The following is a 22,983-nucleotide window of genomic DNA, read 5'->3' as shown; positions in this document are numbered from 1 at the left end:
TTAGACTAGATAATCTCTAAATGTCCTTCTAGCTTTAATTCCTATGATCCTATGGATCTTCAGTGTTGATGGCAAACAGCACAATATTGTTTAATGCTGTATAAGTAGTCTTTAAAACAAACCGTACAGTGACCCCTTCAACTTATAGACTCCTAGAATTTGATGTGGACAGGACTTAAGAGGTGATTTGTTTCCCCTTCCCCTATCCCTATCTCCGATCCCTTTTCATAGGCTCTCAGAGATCCAGTTCCAAATTTTGTATACACATAATCCAATCTAACCCAATGACTACCTACTATGTACAAGGCAGTGCGCTAGGCTCTAGGACTACAGAACCAAAAGGAAAAATTATCTCTGCCCTCAAGTAACTTAATCATACTGATCTTGCTTCTCACTACATAGCAGGGAAACGGTATAGTGTGGTGAAAAGAGTGTCGGGAGACATAAGTTCAAATTCTGACTGACAATTATTAGCTTTGTAGTACCAGAGCAATTCACTTGACTTTTTAGAGGCTCCATTTCCTCCTTTGCACAATCTGCTTCACAGAGTTATTGTGGTGAAATTGATTTATAAGCTTCAAAACATAAATGTGAGTTCTTGCCGTGCTTATCTATTCCAAAGAAGATGTCATCAAATATGGGAGGGTTGTACCCATCTATGATTTTCTAAAGAGTATTACTGTTTTTGAGAATCAATTTCCCGTGGATAAGATAGATGGTAGCGAACAGAGAGGTCAGTTTGGTTTTACTTGATCGGATATGACAATGAAGTGGCATCCAATTCGATCTGAGCTGCCTACAGTGAACATTTGTCTATTTTTATATTTCTTGCAAATTGAAAATTACAAGGTGGTCAGAACTTGCCATGTGATTGGCTGTGGCATTCTCAAAGGGGGGTGGAATTGCATCTGAGTGGAACAGGCTGCCTTGAGGTTCCAGAGAGTCATTCATGCCAGGAAGGGACAAATCTATGTTTGCTGTTATGACCTTGGGACAAGCTATATGCTTCTGCGGATAGAGCTGTTGATGTGTTTTATTAATAATAGTTGGAACAATAGCTCACATGAGGTCATAGAGCTAGAAGGTCCCTTAGAGACCATCTAATTGAACCCCTTTGTTTTACCTATGATGATACGGATGCTTAGTGAGGGTAAATGACTTGCCTGAAGTCACACTCATACAGGTAGTAAGCATCAGTTTCTATGATTAGAGGAGAGAGAAGGGGGAATAAGAATTTATATAGTAACCACTGTGCTAAGTAGTTGTTTTTTGTTTTTTGCTGTTGTTTTTAGAAATACTGCATTTGATCCTTGCAGCAACCCTGGGAGGCAGGTGATACTATTATTACTACCATTCTACAATTGAGGAAACAGGCAGGCACAGATTAAGTGACTTGTTTAGGGTAAAACAGACAAGATAGTAAGTATCTGAGGTTGAAATTGAGCTCAGGACTTCCTGACTCCACTCTATCCATTGCACCACCTAGTTGCCCAACTTTCCACTGTAGGTTTACAAAGAATTTTACATATAGGATCATAGAATTGAAGGTAGAGGGGCATCAAGGACCATTTAATTCAATTTTCTCATTTTACAGATAAGAAAACCAAATTCTAATAAGGTTAACTGATTTGCCAAGGTCATATAGTTAGTCTGAGGAAGGAGTTGAATCCAGGTCTGCCCCGACTCCAAGTCCAGTGTTCTATCTAATATATTCCTCTGCTTTCAACCTGAAAGAACAACTCCTCTTGGTGTCAGTCATAACAGGAGGGAGCATGGTATATTTGCATGGGTGGGTAGAGACACTGGATTTGAAGCCAGTAGACCTGTCCCTGAATCCTGGCTATTGTTCATCAGTTTTGTGACCTTGGGAAAATCATATCACCTCCCTCAGTCTCATTTTTCTCATCTGCAAAATAAGGGAGTTGGAAAAAGATAATTGTTAAGATGACTTTCAGCTCTAAATAGTACAGCTCTATTATGATTTCCCAAACAGTGGGACTCTATGCATAGACCACCAGGCTAGTGATGGAGAAAACAAAATGCTTAGTCACTAATGAGGCTCTGAACAAGTCATTTGCTCTCTCTAGGTTTCAATTTCTTCATTGATAAAATGAGGGCTATGGACTACTTCTGGACTTCATAGCCTGGGGTCCACAAACTAATTTTTTGGAAAATATTTTGATAGCTAATTCCATAAAATTGGTTTTCTTTGTAACCCTATGTAGTTTATTTTATGCATTTAAAAACATTCTGAGAAGACTTAGATTGACATTTAAAACTCCTGGACTGGTTAATCAAGGTGGTCCCTTTTAGTTCTAATATTCGGTGAGTAGGTGCCATCTCATTCTGCAAGATAGGCCCAAAGCCTTCCCTCTTTGTCCAGAAGGGACAGTTTATAAGAATCATTTTGGGGTTGGAGAAGACTTGACACCTTCACAGACATTCAGCTCTCCTGTCTGCAGGCTCACTCACTTTTAAAGTTCTTTTTAAGTCAAATAGTGCTGAAACAGAGGGAATATCTGGAAACTGGATGTCTTCCCTCAGCTCCTAAGTACACTAACATGGAGACAGCTCCAGGGTCAATCTCTACATCCATCAAGTAGTTTTACCCCGTTGGCCATCCATTGACCACAGCCCCAACCCTCCCCAGCCAGCTCAGGTGCTGTGGATCACTAGAAGGGGGAACAGAAGAGAAGACATGAATGACTCCTCCCCACTCCCCTGGACAAAAGTTAAGGAAAGCATCCTCCAACAGTTATAGTCATTATGGGCATATCCTCGCCTGGCAGAAACGATGGCATTCAGTTTTAAGCCCTGGCAACCCATTTCTGGGCTTTCACATTCAAATCTGGAGCCAATAAGAAGGGAATTAATTATCCACCACTATAGAATAGCCTTCCCACAAAGATGAATCCTCAACTCCACAAGGGCTGAAAAATCAGCTTGATGCTGTAGAAAGAACACTGAATTTAGAGGCAGTGGCCGTGGGTTCGAATTCTGGATTGGCTTGGATAACCCATTTGACCTTGGGCAACACTCTCTGGAGTCTTTTCACTTATAAATTGAGGGAACTGGACTAGATAACTTCTAAGTCCCTTCCAATTTTATATTTATGGTCTTACCCAATTATTTCATGTGCTACTGTTGAAGTAATATTATAGCTATACCATGCTTTAAGGTTTGCAAAGAGTTTTACATATTTGATCCTCAGAGCAACCCTGGGAGGTAGATGCTATTATGATACCCATTTTATGGTTGAGGAAACTCAGGCAGGCATACAGCTAAACCAGTAAGTGTCTGAGGGAGGATATCTTTCTGGGCAGCTAAACAGTGCAGTGGATACAGTGCCAGGCCTGGAGTCAAGAAGACCTGAGTTCAAGTCCAACCTCAGACACTTACTAATTTTTAACCCTGGGCAAGTAACTTAACCTTGTTTACTTCATTTTCCTCATTTGTAAAAATCTGGAGAAGGAAATGGCAAACTACTCCAGTATCTTTGTCAGGAAAAGTCCAAATAGGGTCACAAAGAGTTGGACACAATTAAAATAACTAACAACAACTGAAACTTCCTGACCCCAGTTCCAACACTATGCGCTGGATGGTCATGCAACATGAAGTTTTTGCTTATCCAGGCCTATTGCCATTCCAATATTCCTTTATGAAAAAGGACCTTATGAAAGATCCCTTTGGGGACCTTTGGTTAAGCAAATTTCATTTCTGTGATCTCTGCTTGTTGGACATAACTCATCCCCAGGTCAAATCAAATCACAGAGTAATTCCAGAACAGGGTCTCCACTCTCAGCCCTTGTTCAAGTAGGACCCAATGTTGATGCCAGGGTAGAAAGGCAGCACATATTTCTACTTGCACGTTGGACCAGTTTTGATGTTTGGGAGATTTGGGATCGTGAATCTCATGCTTTCCTTACCAACTCTCTTTTAAGAAGGACCAATCCACAAACTTTGGATCATAGAAACAGGTAGATGGCATAGAACACTAGACTTGGAGCCAGAAAGCTCTGAGTTCAAATCAGACCTCAGACACTATGTGACTCTTGGCAAGTCACACCCCTCCTCCAGCCTCAGTTTCCTCATCTACAAAATGAGTGTTAGAACAATAGCACTTATCTCATAGGATCAAATGAGATAATGTTTTATAAAATGCTTTGCAAAATTAATGTGCTATTTAAATGTTAGTTATTATTACAGGATTATAGATCAATGGACTAAGAAAGAGCTTAGACTTCTTGTAGGCTAACCCTCTCATTTTTCAAATAAAATTTAAAAAAGCAAAATCCTGAAAGCTAGTGCTAAAAACTAATTTGCCCAAGGTTATTTGCATAAGATCCTCTGACAACAAATATAGTGTTCTCCCCACTGTAGAGACTTTTTTACTCAGGTCATCTTCAGGATGGAGTAGGGGAGGGCAGTGTAAGCCAAGGCAAATCCAATTGTGTATGATGCCCTCCCAATCCCAATGTGCTTGTCCAGGTGGAATCAAGTTAACATGAATACTGAAGGCACCGAAATTGAAAACAAGTCAGAACATTTAGCTCGAGATGGGGTGCAGGTGAAGGGTCTTTGTTTGACTTGTAGAGAGATATTACAGATCCATTGAATGTATCCGAATCTTAGGTTTTTTAGGAACTAGAAGAAAGGGGATTTAGAGATCATTTAATCCAACCTAATCTTACAGATGAGGCCACTGAAGCAGAGAGAGGTTCAGTGACAAGGTCACACTAGTAGGAAGAGGCAGAATGAAGATGCAAACCCATGGCTTCTGATGACAAACCCAGTATTCTCGCCACTGCTGCTTCCAACTCCAGATCCAATGAGCTTTCCACTCCACTAAATTACTTTCTCTTAGAACTGACAGCTGACACCTGGAAGAGCTGTTCTTTCAGATTGTGAATGTCAGTGGCTGTACCCACAGACAGACACACATGACCTGGCATTTGCCTGGCCACACATCTCCAGGTCAAACCATCACAAACTGATTTATCATGTCTTTTTGGGGAGTGGCACTTTCTATTAAGTCACATAGAAAAGAGTGATTCTTCCCCCTACACTGCCCAGACCTGAAGCCCTGAGTCCCCACCTGGGGACTGGCAATTTCATGTAATAGGGGAAAACCTACTACTTTTAACATCTGAGTGCCTGGATTCAGTTCCCAATGCTCCTCCTTACTGCTTGGACCTCCTTGGGCAAGTCACTAATCCCAAGATTCATCTGTAAAAAAACAGAGTCAGCCAGTTTTTCTAAGGCTCCTGCTCTTAGTTGTTAATCTCACTGCCTATCATTTACTATTCTTTTTAGATCCATCTTCGTCTTAAACCAGGGGCTTTCTCTAAAAAGAGTGATGTGACTCAGTGGATCCCATGGCGGGGTGGGGGAGGGAGGAGGATTCAAGCCCATCAGCAAAGGTTGCAATAGGTTGAACAAGATCTTTGAATCATAACAAGAGGGCACTCATCCTTGCTGAGTTTCTCTTAAAAGCTCCAGGAGAAAGACTGAACAGAAGCAGCTACTAGTAGCCTAGTCAAATTCTCCCAGAAATCGTCAGTATGCCTACATCACGGAAGCCCACAAGGCTAGAGTGCTAGAGACAATCTTCCTTAACTTAGTATTTCTTTCCAATGATCCACACTAGTAGCTTGCATGATGAACCTGTGACTTAAGGGAAGGGAGGAGAGGGGAGTATGAGAAGAGAGGGGAGTGGATAGGACTTGTAGGTAAGGTTCTAACTTTATAAACATCTGTAAAGGTACCATGAAAAGTTTTATTTGACAAGATACATTTATTATCTGTATTTTGACATCATGTTTCTTAGGACCTAGAGCTGGGATGTGGTCTTAAAACACATTTAATCCAATCTCAGATTACAAATAAGGAAGCTGAGGCTCAAAAAGGGTGTGTGACTTGTCCAACACTCCAAGTAAGTGTCTACTAAACATATACATGAAATACGTCTAGACAGATATATTTAATTTTTAAGTTGCTTAGTATAGTGAAAAGAATTTTGGGTGAGGAGGGAGTTGGAAAGTCTAGTTTATATTCCCCACTCAAAATTAACTATATAACCTTGGGTAAATTTTCCTCCATCTATGGGCCTCAGTTTCCTTGTTTGTAAAAAGGACTTACTACTCTCTCTACAATTCTTTTCAGTCCCCATATTCTGTGATTCTCCAAAAGAACGGAAGGAAATCAGCATGCATGGCTTCCTCCACCATTTTCCCCTTTCTAATAGCTTCCCCCAAATTAATGACTTGAGTGGAAGATAATGACCCTTTCTCTGAATGGCATTGAATGCCATTAATGATATGGTACAGATGCAGCAGTGTTAATTATACTGTGGATATTAAGTGAAAATCTCAACCCCAGAGGAGTTAAAAGGCACCACTGGAACTGTGAGTGAGGAACTTAAAGACGATACCATTGTCATAAGCAAATGAAGAATGCTCAGAGCTCAGACAATACAACCCTCATCCAAAAGCATCCACTGTCACTCATGCCCATTGTCTACCTAGGGAGGTGATATCAGATGTTGACATCTTTGAGGTGAGAAAAGCATACACCTCCAAACCACTGGATGAAAGAAAACTTCCTTAGGGATTGAGCCTGCCTGATGAAGACTGTGTCTACATAGGCAAATATGGAAAAGCAAGTTAGGCTGGGATCCCTAAAAACAGGACAATGATTTGGAACCCAGATCTTTCTAGGTTGTATGGATGTACTGCCAGATCAACCAATCAATCAATCAATCAACAAGTGTGCCAAGGCACTGGGCATACAAAAACAAAAATCCCTGCTCTCAAAGGCATCACATTATATTAAGGGACAACATGTATGCATGCGTATATGCCCTCCTTGATTTCTCATGGAAAGATAAAATTGAAAGAACATTTGCAACCAGCAGGAGAGGGAGGATGTCAAAGTGTATGCATGTATGTGTACACACACACACACACACACACACACACACACACACACACACTACTAGCTCTAGCCAGGTCCCTTTTTCTCTCTGGATCTCTTTCTCGGTAAAATGAGTTTATTAGGCCAGATGGATTATCTTTAAGGTTCCTTCCAATTCTAAAATTCTTTTATCCTAACTCCCTTAACCCTCTAAATCTGTGTCCTCATCCATGTAGTCAGAATTATAATTTTCTGGCTAGCAGTCACTGGGCGCTTAGACTTCTAGATCAGGGGTTGGAAGGCACCTCAGAGCCATCTAGTCTAATTGCCCCAGTTTACAGACAAAGAAACTGAGGCTGGGGGAGCTGAAATGGAGGAACTGATACTGGAAACACCTGGAGGCAATCCAATATCTTTGTTAAATCAAATGTCCCGGCTCAGTGGAGACCATTGGCTGGTTAAGATTGCCCATACCTCTCTAGTCATCAGATTTCGTTTCTCAGTTGTTCTCTCTGTGTTCTCATTCACCTCCCCCTGCTTGCTTATCCCACTCCTAGCAGGTTTCTCTACTCTTGTCCTTACTCCAGGACCATTAGCACCTGGCAGACTGACGGGAAGAAGCCCAATGTGCCTGGAATAATAGAGCTGGGGGAAGGATTCTGGTTACCGTGACAACAGAACATGTGCCCTCCAAAGATAATGGGGGAGCTGAGAGCCCGGAGCTTGATGCTCTGTGTGTGGAATGTTGATTCAGGCAGCTCTGATATATTTGTTTATGGGGGTTCATCCCTTCTCCCTGCACTCTTCCCCTCTCTACAGGCAAAGTGTTCTTATTGACAGGAAAATGGCCATGCCTTCCTTGTTTCTGGTGGAAAGACAATATTGAAAAAGCATTCACAACAAGTGAAGAGAATCAACCAAGCATTCGTTTCTCTGATTTACAGGTTGGACATTGGAAGGTGATGTGTGTATGTGCACATGGACATGAGAAAGAGTTCTATTTGGTTTTTTCAATCAACAAGTATTTATTCTTCTCTCATTCCACCATCAAAAGAAAAATTCTTAAAGAAAAGCAAAACCCTTGTTTAAAAAAATGTGCAGTCAAGCAAAACAAATTCTCTCATTGGCCCTGTCCAGAATGAATGTCTCATTCTGCATCTTGAGTCCATCACCTCTCTGCCAGGAGGTGAGTACTATGCTTTATCATGAGTTCCCTGGAACTGTACCAATCAACTGGTCACTTCATCGATCAGATTTCTTTAAGTCTTTTACATTCTTTACCTTTGCAATGCTATTGCTATTCTATGAAATATTTTCCCAATTCTGCTTTACTTCACTCAGCATCAGTTCATACAAGTCTTCTCAGGTTTGCCTAAAACCATCCCTTTCCTCATTTCTTATAGCACAATGGTACTCTATTATATTTGTATACCACGGTTTGTACAGCTGTACCCCAATCAGTGGACATTTCCATAGTTTTCTAGTTCTTTGCCACCACAGAAAGAGTGAAACAATTCTATTTGTAGCCCTCTGAGGCAGTTAGATGCAGTAGCCTCTAAGGTTCCTTCAAAATCTAAATCTATGATCTATTTCCATACTCCAAGAGCCCACTTAAGACTAGGGTCCCAGATGGCAGTGGGATAGAATCCAGGATGATGCAGAAAGTGGAGTCTGGGAGGAGAACAAGGCCCAAAATGCTGTCTCTGCACGTTGTAGATAACACAATAAATACCTATTTTCCCAATTACTTTGTATATAATTCAAAGGTGACCTTGGGTAACAAAAAGCTGCATCAGCAAGGCACCGGATAACCGTTCTTCCTAAGCTGGCATGGCTGAAAGTGTGTGGTCCATAAGAGGTCATGGATCATCTAGCAACTAGTGGAACAAGACTGGAAAAGTTAAATCCAACCCAGGAGGGGTGAGCATCAAAGGAGGAGTGTTTTGGCCACACAAAGTCTCAAAGCCCATCTCCTAAGATGGCAGCAGATTCTTAACCTGGGGGCCATGGACTTACTTTTTGAAAACATTTTAAAATATAATTGGCTTCCTTTGTAATCCTATGTAATCCATTTTATGTGTGCAAAAACATTATTCTGAGGTTACCTCCCATAGACTTCACCAGTAAAGGTCTATGTTAACTACCCCTAGACTAAGGTGTGGAGCATTTGCAATTTATTTCAGTGGCAGGAGTGTCCATATTGGTGAAACCATGGATTTATGGGAAAGCATCTCTCTCTCTCTCTCTCTCTCTCTCTCTCTCTCTCTCTCTCTCTCTCTCTCTCTCTCTCTCTCTCTCTCTCTCGCTTTCTCTTTTTCTCTTCCTTTCTGTCTTTCTCTCTCTCCTCTCTTTCTCCTTCTCTTATTCTCTCCCTTTCTCTCTCTCTGCCTTTAGCTATCTGTCTCTCTTCCCATTTCTCTTCTGAAGGATCATCATTTCTTAAAGTCATACAATGTTAGATCTGGGAGATATCTTCAAAATGATCCGCTCTCACTCCTTCATTTGATTACAGATAACTAAACTGGACCCCAGAGAAAAGAGGTGACATGTCCAAGACCAAAGGAATTAAAAATTAATAGGAATTAGGAATAGATTTATTGAATGATAACTGGAAGGAACCTCTGAGATCATCCAGCCCAACCACTACCTAAAAAGGAATCCCCTCTACAATGTCCCTAACCAAGCAGTCATCAAGAGTCCCCTCTAAGACCCTCAAGTGATGGAGAATGCATTAATGAAGAGAGATAACAGCGCATGTTAGATAGGGCTGTGGACCTCGAGTAGAAAAGACTTGACTTCAAATCCCACCTCCATCACCTACTAGTTTTGTGACCCAGGGCAAGTCATTTAAACTCTCTGTATTTTAGTTTTCTCAGTTATGGAATCAGAGGCTTGACCTCTAAGATCCTTTCTAGTAACCCCATAATCCTATGAACTCCCACAGTGAGTCATTCCGCTCAAAGATCTCTATCTAGTCCTCAGCTGTCTGAGTCTAAGTCACACTTCTCTTTCTTTGTTAGCCTAACTGTCCATTCTAGGGGATGGTCCTTGAGGGCTTAGGGCATAGGCCCACGAAATTCAATCACTTTGAGGAAGGCGGAAAGACTGTGATTGAAATCAAACAGCATGTCAGATCCAAGCAGGAACTTAAAGTTATCTAGTTGGAAACTGAGTCCCAGATGGGGGAAATACCTTGTCCAAGGTTGCAGTGAGGTCCAGGCAGAGAATAGACTAGGTAAATTTCATAACTATGGATAACTAAATGAGGGAATGCCCAGCAGGGCAGTTAGGTGGAGCCATTGTGCACAGACTTGGAGTTAAGAAGACTCATCTTCCTGAGTTCAAATTTGACCTCAGACACTTACTAGCTATGTGACCCTGAGCAAGTCACTTAACCATGTTTGATTCAGTTTCCTCGTCTGGAAAATGAGCTGTAGAAGGAAATGTCAAAACCACTGCAGTATCTTTGTCAAGAAAACACAAAATGGGGTCATGAAGAGTCAGACACAACTGAAATTACTGAACAACAATAACAGAAAGAGGAAGTTCGACTGAATCAGTCAAACTCACATAGAAAGAGGCCTACTAAATTGTATGTAAGAATCCCTCTGGACTTCATATTGGCTTAGAAAACTACATGTTAACATTATCTATGTTCTATTGCATTTTTACTTAATTTGTTAATCATTTCCCAATTGTATTTTATTTAAATATATTAGGTTGGCACCCCCTTTTGACACCTCTGTACTAAGTCACTTTTAAGGGTCCCTTCTGATCTATGATCCTATGATTCCATTAATTATCTCTTGTTGTGTGGCTGGCACATCTTTTTTTTAATCATTTCCCTGCAGATATCCTTTACAGCATTTCTCTGTGTAAATCATTGCTTGTCATATATAGAAGGTGGCATTGTAGAAAATTCAATACATGAAATTCTGAGGTTAAAATGTTATCATAATTAAAAGGGGTTCTTCATATTAGAAAAATATTTATAAGAAGGCTCATTTAAGTAACCAGTGAGCATATTGTATTTCAAATAACAATTGATTTTTATGAAAAAAAATTTGATTGGCAGAATTTTTCAGGAAAATGTGTTGTCTTGGGAGATGCACCTGAGCATCTGAAAGGATTGCAGTCTAATTCTCCCTTGGCTATGGGAGGAAAAAAGGAAATTCTTTTTTATTGCTTTGTTGTTTTTTGTTCTGTGAAATATTCTAAGAATCTGACAAAATAGCCTGAAGAAGTGAATTCTAGTCTTGGCTCTGTGATTAACTTGTATTACCTTGGTCAAGTCTGAGTTTCTCTGTATCTCAGTGGTGCCATCTATAGAATGGGGATAACGCCTCACCTATCTCTCAGGAGGTAAGGCTCAAGAGAAAGAACATATATACGTCAAATTGTGTCTCACCATTTGGGTCAGTCATTTTCCTAATGATTACTTAGTGGAGCAAATCCCCATATTGTCTCTGAGAGACAGAGAAAGAGAGAAACAGAGAGAGAGAGAGAGAGAGAGAGAGAGAGAGAGAGAGAGAGAGAGAGAGAGAGAGAGAGAGAGAGAGAGAGAGAGAAAGAGAGAGAGAGAGATCTGAATTTTGTAAAAGATTGTATCTTACTTTCCTCCTTAACCTTTTAAACACATTATTAACATAACAAAATTGTTGCTTTAATACAGTTGCACAGTGGTTTCCTCTCCTAAGAAAGTGAATTGAAAGGACAGTGGATGGACTCCCAAAACCTTGTGTGCCTTGATCAGAATGATCCCTTCCTTCCTGGCTTTCTGTGGTGAAATAGCACTGGGTTTGCATCTGGAGCTGAGTGATATTAACCAGGTCCATTTACCTCTCTGGGTTTCAGTTAAAATTCACCTTTAAAACAAGAAGATTGAAGGAGATGGTCTTTAAGGTCCCTTGTCTATCAAACCTAGCTACCATGGGACGCTACAATGTGAAGGGACCTTAGAAGCCATGTAGCCCAACTGCTCCATTTTACAGAGGAAAAAACTGAAGCCCGGGGCAGGAGGGAAGGCGAAAAAGGGACTGGGTGACTTACCCAGAACCACACAGGTTGTAAACAATAGGGTTAAGATTTGAATTCAGGTCCTCTGATTCCAAATCTTTCTCAATTCTGAATTCTTTCCACCCTCCTCTCCTGTAGGGTGCCTGGTTCCTTACATCAACTCCCCCAGAAGGTGCAGATACTCATGATGTCCGTGTCTGTATTTCACAGTTATTCTCAGTTGGCACCAGCAGTTGTGGTAGCATATGCTCATCTGCAAGCTGAGGGTGGTGTTTTTCAGGAATTTCCTTTCACAAGGCACGCCAGAGCCCTCACCGCTACTGAGAAACAAGTCATGTTTACAGTGAACAGGAGCAGAGCGTGGGTGAGACTCTTGCTACAACTTAGATCCTGTCCAAAAAAGGTGAGATCATGGAGAGAGGAAAGCATCAACAGTAGTAGTATTGCGGGGTAAAGAGTGCCAGCCTCCCTCAGGGGGAGTGGGTTTGAATCCTGCCCGTACACTTACTAGCTATGTGGTAACAGGAAAGTCACTAGGCCTCATTGTCTTCAGCTGTAAAAAAGATATTAACATTTAGAGTCCCCAAGCTGCAAGGTTGTCCTGGGGAGTGGGCATTCAGTGATGCTATTATCAATCTCAGTACTTCAAGGATGTCTTCTCTTTCCTCATACACAACATTCCATCTCCTGTATCTTTGCACACATATACACACATATACTTATATGTAGTCACACATACATGTATGCATGTATATATACACATATATATGTATGTGTGTCTATATATGTATGTATATATACATATATATATAGTCTCACCTGATAGAATATAAGCCACAGTACATGCCTAAAAAATGCTTGTTGGTTGGTCTTTAAAGTCAACTGGGACATGTCACAATGGACTTGGAAATGAGAAGACTTGGGTCCAAACACCTGTCAGCATGGGCAATAACACTTAGCCTCTCAAAGCCCTATTTTTCTCATCTATCAAGTGGGGATCATAGCTAACATAATTCCTTCATGGGGTTATTGTGGTGAGGCCCAAAAGTGACAATACAGAGGGTATATCAAAAGTCTGAGTGCAGTTTTAAGCCTTAGTGCTTTAAAATTTAAGATTTGGTTTCAGCTTTATATACAAGCTGTATATATGGTAACATCTGAAATTTTAAGTGCTATGTAAATATCAGTTGTTATTATCTGATGCTACTGTTTCCATTATTATACAATGTTATTCTTTTCATTATTATACAACGTTACTGTTTCCATTATTACTCCTCTCTACTCAGGACCAAATGGCAACATGAGCTATGAGTCTTGGAGGTCAACTATATGCCCAGCACATTATCTAGGAGATCTAAGAGATACATGAGGAGTATTAGACACAGTCTGTGCCTTTAGGGGGCTTACTATCTGTTCAGAGGGACCAGTTATACACACAAAACATCCTTGGTTGCTTATAAAATAGATCAAGCCTTGTACCCTACAGACCATAGTAGGAAAAAATAAGATAGAAGATGAGAGATGAGAATCAGAATGTCACAGCTGGAATGGAATCTCAGCACAAGGTTTTAGAGCAGAGAATGTCAGATATGGGAGAGGTCTTAGAATACAGAATGTCAGAGCTAGGAAACAACTTAGAACAGAGCAAGTCAGAGCTGGCAAAGGCTTTGGAATATAATGTTAGAACTATCAAGAACCTCAGAACACAGAATGTGACAGTTGGAAGGGGCTCGGGACACAGAATGATGGAACTGAAAGAGACCTTAGAAATCACAGGATCATGGATTTAGAGTTTCAATGGTCGTTAGAGGTTGTCTGGTCCACTAGTCTAGTTTACTCCTCATTGTACACAGTAGGAAATGGATCCATGGAGATTTGACCTGCCCAAGTTCACACAGGCAGTTCAGTGGCAGAGTGGAGATCTACACCCAGATTCTAACTTTGAATCCAAGAAAACAGGCTGCCTTGGGGCCACCCCAGCTGGTGCAAGGCAGAGCTAAGATGAGGACCCAGATCTCCTCACCTCTAGACAGGATGTGCCTTGCGGTAGCACCAGGAAATTCATTCATAAGTGCTGAGGCCATAGGAAGTTGCAGGAGTGGCTAGAACAAGGGGAGGTTCACTGGGGAAGGTTGACTTCCTGGAAGGGGTGGCTCAAGATGGATCCTGCAGAAACAAGAGCAGCATGGCTTGGGGCAGAGGAGACACACTGCTAAGTATACTGAGGTGTCATCCAGGTCTGTGGCCATTAAAACTAAAAGCCATAGGTTCATGGATCTAGAACCAAAAAGGATGTCAGAAGTCACATGGTTCAACTCTCCCATTTTTTAGATGAAGAAACTGAGACCTAGAGAAGCAGGGAGGTAAGATTTGAACCTGGGGCCCTGTGGCTTCAAATTCAGAGTTCTTTCTACTATACCACATTTCCATCCCAGTAGAAATTGAGAGATCATCTACAGCAATCCCTTCATTTTACAACTTAAAAAAAGAAAACCCTAGGGAGAGGGAGGGTTGTTAAGAGACTTATCCAGATAACACCAGGATTTGAACCCAGCCCTCAGATGCCAATCCAGCACCTTCCTCCATATGCCATCACCAGCCCTATCACCACCTGCTTCACTTCTCATCTTCATCCCTGAGGAACAAAGTCAACCTCAGTAAACATTAAGCAATTTTTGAGTTCATGGATGCCTTGTGAATTCTGAACTTTCCAGTTCTGGCAATGAAGGTCTTTCCTGCATTGAGGAGGACATAGGTGCCAGAGTGGGGTAGGCTTTAGATTGGCACAGGGATCTTTTCCTTTCTATCAGGCAGTTTACCCCAAACTACTGCCATGCTAGGTCAGGTAGCCCAGCACCAAGGTCCTGCTGGGGCATACATTATCCCAGGGAAATGGCTGCAATCCTGCTGAGCTTGTTCCAATACAGCCTCTGTCATACAAATTAGCCTTTCTACCCCCCATCACACCTTGGGTAGTCTAGTTTCCATACTTCCCTTTCAGTCTATGGAACAATGGTTCTTAACCTGGGATTCCATTAACTTGTTTGGTTTTTGTTTTTAGCATTTTGATAACTCTTGCAATGGAATTAGTTCTCTTTTTATAATCCTGTGTATTTTAGGCATTTAAAAACATTCTTCTGAGAAGGGGTTCATAAGTTTTGTCAGAATGTCCATGACCCCCCCCCCAAAGATTAGGAACCCCTGCCTTAGAAACAAAAATTCAGAGATGGAGGGGGGCTTAGCAATTATCTGATTCAGCTCTCTCATTTTGTAGAGAAGGAAATTGAGGCTCAGGAAAGGGAAGCAACTTACCCAAGGCCATACAACTAAGACCCATGGCACAGTTAGGAATAGGACCCAGAACTCCTGAACTCCTGATCCAATGATCTTCCACTATGACACAGAGAAACATCCAACTTGGAGACCAAGATGCGGATCTATGCAGAGACCCTACAAAAGGGAGATCTCTAACTGGTCTTTCTGCCTCTATTCAAAATATGTCTTTTCTTCCTGATGAAAAATACCATGCCCCCCACCTCCATGCCCCGCCCCCCTCCCCCCCCCCCCCCCCAGCAAAGAGATGGAAAGTGAGAGATGGTGACCTCAGGGCAGCAACAGTGATGTGACATGATATGCATCTGAAGGTAGTAGGAAATGCAGTCAAGTACAGGTCAATGCTTCCTCTGGGGAAAATGGAAGCCTTACACTTGAGATGGAGACCAGGCTTCTACTGGGCCCAAAAGGCTCCTCCAAAGACTATTACTATATAGGGCCTACAGGGCTGGACCTGGAAGTGGGAATATTGGATTCAAACCCCACCTCTGACATTTCCCATGACCATGGATCATCAATCAACAAGGATTTTTTATTTATTTATTTAGCACCTACTATTTGCCAGACACTGTGCTAGACACTAAAGAGACACAAAGGAGAAATAGTCCCTGCTCCCACAGGTACATATGTCAGTGCATACAAAATAAAGACAAGGTCATTGGGGGTGGGGAGTGAGACATTGGAAGATGGAAAGCTCAGGGAAGGCTTCAAGTAGAAGATGAGGCTTGTGCAGAGTCTTGAAGGAAACTGTGCATTCTAAGTGACAGAAGTAAAGAAGTGGTACATTCCAGGCAGGGGGACCAGCCAGCCTTGAAGTCCTATGTTCTATGACTTCTTCTTTTCTTCTTCTCCTTCTTTTCTTCTCCTTCCTCTTCCTCTTCTCCTTTTTCTTCTGCTCCTCCTCCTCCTTCTCCTCTTTCTCATCCTTCTCTTTCTCCTCCTCCTTCTTCTTGTCCTTTTTCTTCTTCTCATTTTCCTCCTTCTTTTCTTCTTCCTCTTCTTCTTTTCCTCCTCCTCCTCCTTCTCCTTCTCATTCTTCTCCTCCTTCCCCTTCTTTTTCTCTCTCTCCTTTCTTTCCTTCCTTCATTTCTTTCTTTACAGTTTTCATTACTCCAATATGTAGTGTTGGGCAAGTAGGGTCTGTCCAACAGCAGTAGTAAATTATATGATTCTCATGGTACATATCTAACCTTCTTGGAGAGCCAAAGATGTGAGAACAGAAGCCAGAGAATGCTAGAGAAAAGTCCCCTGGGAATCATCCATTTGAAGAAGAAAATGAGGAGTATGTTTTTAGTAACTGAGATTGAGAGGAGTGAATAACTTTCCCAAGGTCACAAAGCAAATTAGATTCCAAACTAGGACCTGGACTAGTGCATTCTTTCCATTGTTCCATGATATGTCCCTAATTAATTAAGTGGTTAATGAGTAGATTTTCTAGGGGGAGGGGAGTGAAGGGGGAAGACCCAGTTGATTGCTGATAAAGATGCGTGTATGTGTGTTTAGTCATTCAGTCATGTCTAACTCATCATGACCCCAAGGACCATACTGTCCACGAAATTTTCTTGGCAAAGATACTGAAGTGGTTTACCATATCCTTCTCCAGTGGATTAAGGTGAACAGAGGTTAAGTGACTTTTCCAGGATCACACAACTGGTAAATGTCTGAGGATGATTTGAACTCAGGTCTTCTTGACTCCAGGTCCAAGGCTCTATCCACTGCACCACCTGACTGCCTTTTGTTTAATAAAAATATTTTAAATCACACATGGACAAGAACCACCCAGGATGAGCAGGCACAGATGGGTTGTGACCTACTTCCTAAATCAATGAGATCAAAATCCATTTAAATCTTTGAAGAGAAAACTCAAATGGTATATACTACATGCAACAGCATCTTAAGTGTGAATCTTGGGTGTTGTTATAAACATGTTTCAACATGAGCACCAAACTCTCCCTCTTTGCCAGTCACTGGTTGGGACAAAAGAAGCCTGGGTACCCCATTGCCACCCCCACTCACTCTACATTATGACTTAGGCTGGGTCTGAGCCAGGGTTCTCAGCCCCAGACAAAGACAGAACTGAGCTCTAGCTGTTCTCCTGAATTTGCAGCCCTGGTCCATCCCCCACCTCTGTCCATGCCCACACTCTCTCCTCCCTCACTCACATCATTCCTCTGCCACACAGACAATGGGAGATTGTGAGAGAGACTGAGAGAAAATATAGACACACAAACACGCACACAACTCAGGGCTACTGTTAGACTGTGGGACACCCAAGAAGTATCCTGCAGGGGCATTTCTGCTCAAAACAACTCTCTCTTCTCCGCTCCCCACCCATTGCTGCCAAGGATCATAAGTGGTCCTGGCTTGGGAGACAGGAAACCTGAGTTCCATTCCTGACTCTCTGACTTAATAGCTACGTGTTCTCTCTGGGTTTCAGTTTCCTGTGTTATAAAAATGGAGTCAGACCTAACGTTCTCTGTGGTCTTTTCCAGTCTTGTCATTCTATGGGTCTGTAATCCTCAATAGCTCCTCCTATAAAATCTCAGACCAACCTTACAAAATAACTTCAGACATCCTCAATTCCCATCTATCCCCTAAAATAGTTATTAATCTCAATTTGTTTACCTCCCATGCCCCCTCTCCACAAGTGGACAAATCCTGTAACCTCTCTGGGCCTCAGTTTCCTCAGCTGTAAAATAGGGATGAGTGGTGATTGAGCCAAATGACCTAGGTTATACAGGTGTTGACTCTTAGCAGCTATGTGTGACCTCAGACCAATCACTTTGATCCTTTGAGCCTCAGTTTTCTCATCAGTAAAGTGGGGATGGCATGTTGTAAAATGGTCCCAGTATTGTCTCTGGAGTCAGGGACCTTGGTTCAAATCTGGTCTCTGATACTTACCACCTATGTGACTCCAAGCATTTAACTTCCCTAGGCCTCATATTCCTCGAAGGTTATAAAACCAGGTGAAAATCTGTTTTGTTTGACTATGCATATTTATTACAAGAGTTTTGTTTTTCTTTTTCTTTTTCCTTGTGAGGGAGGTGGTAATTGAAAAGTAAATGCTTGCTGTTTGTAAAAAAATAATTCGAATAAAATAAGGAGATTGGGTTAGATAATCATTAGCATTTATATAGCATTTAAAGTTTGCAAAGCACTTTACAGGCATTCTTTTCATCCTTATAATAGCTGCCCCCCCCCCCCAGTAGGTGCTCTTAATATACCAATTTTACAGATGAAGAAATTGAGGCTAAAAACAATTAAGTACTCTTTGAGTAGGAAATAACTTCCCAAATATCATGAGTTTCACCATCAAGGGATTTTACTGGTAAATGTTTAACAAACAATTCTCTGGGGGGAGGGGTTGAAATGTACCTACCTCTCCACCCCATGCACACACACACACACACACACACACACACACACACACACTTTTAAGTTTAATCTTCATTATTAACATTTTCTCCATTGCTATCTTAAGTCTAGAAAATCAACAAAACCATCAAGTCTTGATTTGTAGCTTTTGCAATTTCTGACATATAAATTCTTACACTGAACATTTAACAGTTGGCTTGGTTTGAACTGGCACCATCACACCTGTTGTAAGTATCAATGGATGGAGAAAATGCATGGACAAAAACTTCTATTGGCTTCAGTAACTCTTTCAAGTAAAATTGCTCTTTCCTCATCACAACAAGCTCAATAAACACACAGTAGGGGCCAAATAAATGCCAAATGACCCTTGAAAAATAGGACATAGCAATTATTACATTATAATACATCCATCTATTATTAAGCATATTGTTATATTTAATAAGATATAATATTAATACATGATATATATTACACATTAATATATCATGTTATTCTATATAATATTAATATATATTTAGCATGCATAAGTGGAAGTAATTTGATGTATAACAGGCATGGTTTCCTCATTGTAGATTTACCTGTGGTTTCGAAGACTCCATTTCGAAATCTTCTGAGACTTATAGATTTCTCTTCTGAAAAATGAAAGGGCTGTACTAAAACAGTGGCTCCCAACTTTCGGGTCCCATTTTTCAAATGAGAAAACTGGAAGGCACAGAGAACTGATTTGCCCAAGTCACACAGTGAGAAAAGAATAGCCAAGCAGTCCCCCACCTCACTAACAAGTTTCATCATCCCTGGGATCATTGGGGCCTCTAGAACAAAAACATGTGAATTCAGTCAGTCAATAAAGGGAAATGAGCCAGCATTTATTAAGCACATACTAGTTGTCAGCTGCTCTTAAGTACCTACTATGTGCCAGACACTGTGTTGAGTACTTTAGAAATCCTTTGATCCTCACAACAACCCTGGGAGTTCGGTACTATTGTCTGCCTTTTACAATTGAGGAAATTGAGAAAGACAGAGGTTAAGTGACTTGCCCAGGGAAATCGTCATGATCCTCACCATCACCATCACCACAGCACTACCACCAGCAGCCGCAGCATCATTTATATAGCTCTTCCTCTCTGCCAGGTACTTCACAGTTGTTATCTCATTGGCCCCTTGTAACAACCCTGGGAGGTAGGTGCTATTGTTATTATTTCTATTTCACAGTTGAGGAAACTGAGCAGACGGAGGTTGAGTAACTTACCCACAGTTACAAGTTAAAACATGTCTGAGACCAGATTTAAAGCCAGGTCTCCTGAGCCCATGCCCAGTGCTCTATCCGCTGTGCCACCTGGCTGCCTCTGTCAATAATACATACGTATTAACTGTCTTCTATGTACAAGGCACTGTACTGAGTACTGGTGATATAAAAAGAAGTAAAAGACAGTCCCTGCTCTCAAGAAGCTCACGATTTATCAGCAACTGTCCTATACCCCCATTTCCATTCTGTGCCCTAATCCCCCCTAAGCAAAGCTGATTACGTCTTAAGTCATTATCCTTCCAAAAAGTTATTACATTTGCATTTTAAAGGAATTTAGAAAACCAAAAATCCATTTCAACCCCAAAGGAATGAATTTCTAATATTAGAGTTTCAGGCACCATAATAGGCAGTGGAAGGATCCCTAAAATCAGACCACTTTAAGTGTTGCCTGTAGTGGTATAGTAAGTAGAATAAGGTAGTGAGAAGAACACTGGGTTTGGAGTCAAAAGACCGGAGTTTGAGTCTTGTCTCTGTGTGACTAAAGACAAGGCACTATTTAAGAGCTTTATAAAAGGAATATATAATACATGAGTACTCTATGCCATATGGTAGTTTCCAAAGTGCTTTACACAGAATCTTACTTAACACTCACAACAATCCTGTGAAGAAATAGTGCAGATATTATTGTCCCAATTTTACAAACAAAGGTCACCAAGCCTTTAAGAGGTTAAATTATTTATCCCATGGTCATACCATTAAGTAAGTTTTGGAGGCAGGCTCTCCACATAGGTCTCTCCTGACTCACAGTCCTAGTGCTCCTTCCAATGTGCTGCATTTCCTCTGTCTGTACCTCTATGAATTCATCTGTAAAATGGAACTAATGATATTGCTCTACTCATCTGAAAGAAATCACTTCATAAAACTTAAAACACCATAGAAATGTGTTCTATTATATATGTATACCTAAAGTCAGCCCTACCTCGGACTTCCTGTCAGGCATGGGGGGGAAGAGGAAAGACAAAAATAGTTTCTTTCTGGTAGTCTTTGACCCCCAACCCCTTCCTGCCAAAACCAGGGCTGGCTCTTCCTGTCCCTTCCTGTGGCAGACAAACTTCACCTCAGCAGCCCCTGCCTTCAGGATGGGAAAAGTAGGTCAACAGGAGTTAGTCAGATGGTTCCAGTATCTCTAATCCATTCACACAAGCCATTTTCTCATACTTGGAACACCCTTCTCATCTCAGCCTCTCAAAATCCTGTCTTCAAGGCTCAAACAAGGCATTACCACTTCTATGAAATTTTCGCTGATGCCTGCAAGTGAGTGCCTTCTCCCTTCTCAGGTTCCCTTCAGTTGACTGAGAGGGCAGTGTCAATAGAAAGCTCCCTGGACCTGGAGTCAGGAAGTTCTGAGTTCAAATCCAACTTCAAGCACTTACTAGCTATGTGACCCTGGGCAAGCCACTTGACTTCTGTAATTCTGTTTCCTCGTCTCTAAAATGTGAATAATGGTAGTGCCTAACTCCCAGGGTTGTTGTGAGGATCAGATGAGTTATTTGTAAAGCACTTAGCAGGCTGCCTGGCACATAGTAGATAGACACTTAAATGTTTGCTCCATTTCCCCTTAGAGAGTTTCTGGAGAATTGAGAAAGCAAATGATCTGCCCAGGGTCACACAGCCAGCATGTGTCAGAGGCAAGATGTAAATTCAGGTCTTCTGACTCTGGCGCCAACTCTCCATTCAACGACGACAATGATCACAACAGCATTTGTATAACGCTATGTGCTGGGCGCTGTGGTGAGTGCTCTACAATTATTATCTCATTTGAGCTTCACAACAACACTGAGAGGTAGGTGTATCATGATGCCCATTTTACCGGTGGAAAAACTGAGGCAAATGGGTTAAATGACTTGCCCAAGGTCACATAGCTACTCAGAGGCAGAACTTGAATCCAAATGTTCCTGACTGTGCTGTGAAATCTTTATCCATAACTCCCAAAATGCCTCTTTTTACACATGTTGTTCTGTCATTTATTCAGTCATGCCCAATTCTTCATGACCCCACTTAGGGTTTTCCTGGCAAAGACACAGGTTTGGTTTGCCATTTCCTTCTCCAGTTCATTTTACAGATGAGGAAATTGAGGCAAAAAGGGGTAAGTGACTTGTCTAGGGTCACATAGCTAGTAAGATATCTGAGTCCATATTTGAACTCAGGAAGATGAGTCTTCCTGACTTCAGGCCCAGCTGTATCACCTATTTTTGCACATAGTAGGCACTTAATAAATGTTTTCTAAACTGAGAATGGAGATTTCAAATCTTTAAGGTACTGGAGGAGGGAAGAATGCTTTCACAAAATGCTTTCACTAATCAAGTTTTTAACCCTTCCCCTGCCAACAGAATGTGATTATTCATTGGCCTTGGCCAAGGTCATTCATTCACCAATTGCTTACACAACTCAACAAACATTTGTTAAGGGCCTACTATGTGTGAGTTTCTCTGTTAGATTCAGGGACTACAGAAAGCAGGTGAGCACAGTTGTCTACCATCAGGTTATAGATGTACAGGTACAGTCTACCACGAGGTTATAGGATGGACACACTGGTGGCCTTATGAATTCAGATGTGATCCAGGCAAAGAAGAGACTCTAGACAAAGGAAACATAAAGAAAACATTACAAATGAGAAATAACTTCTACCTGAAGGGATCAGGGACAGCTCATGCATAGAAGAAGTGACTGGGCCGTGTGGGTAGTGGATTTCAATAACAGAAAAGTGTGTGTGTGTGTGTGTGTGTGTGTGTGTGTGTGTGTGTTCGTCCTTTGTTGCTGAAGAAGACCATGTCATCAGAGAAATAATGACATGACTTGCACTTGACTTTGTTTTGAATGAGGGAGCACCGTGCAGGTCACCAGCCTCACTTCTCCTCCAGAGCCATCTGAATCCAGTGACCAGATATTCATCGGGATGACTGGAGATGACCCAGGATGAGGCAATTGGGGTTAAGTGACTTGTCCAAGGTCACACAGCTAGTGAGTGTCAAGTGTCTGAGGTGAGATTTGAACTCAGGTCGTCCTGACTTCGGCAAGGGTGCTCTATCCACTGCACCACC

General features: G+C 41.5%; 1 protein-coding gene across 2 annotated transcripts in view; it reads left to right on the top strand.

The window, feature by feature from the left end:
- The window catches only part of SLC6A1 (solute carrier family 6 member 1), a 61,580-nt gene that overhangs the window by 4,629 nt on the left and 33,968 nt on the right, over window positions 1–22,983 (top strand). The window contains exon 1 of one of the 2 annotated variants that reach the window (XM_072598484.1): window positions 7,596–8,098. The exons of the other annotated variant lie outside the window; for it this stretch is intronic. The gene's annotated coding sequence lies outside the window, so the exon portion shown is untranslated. Of the gene's footprint in view, window positions 1–7,595; window positions 8,099–22,983 lie in introns of those variants that run through there. 2 annotated transcript variants of the gene reach the window in all.

Source organism: Notamacropus eugenii, chromosome 3, assembly GCF_028372415.1.
Source record: "Notamacropus eugenii isolate mMacEug1 chromosome 3, mMacEug1.pri_v2, whole genome shotgun sequence".
NCBI classification, from domain to species: Eukaryota; Metazoa; Chordata; class Mammalia; order Diprotodontia; family Macropodidae; genus Notamacropus; species Notamacropus eugenii.
This window is presented reverse-complemented; position numbering and strand designations above follow the sequence as displayed.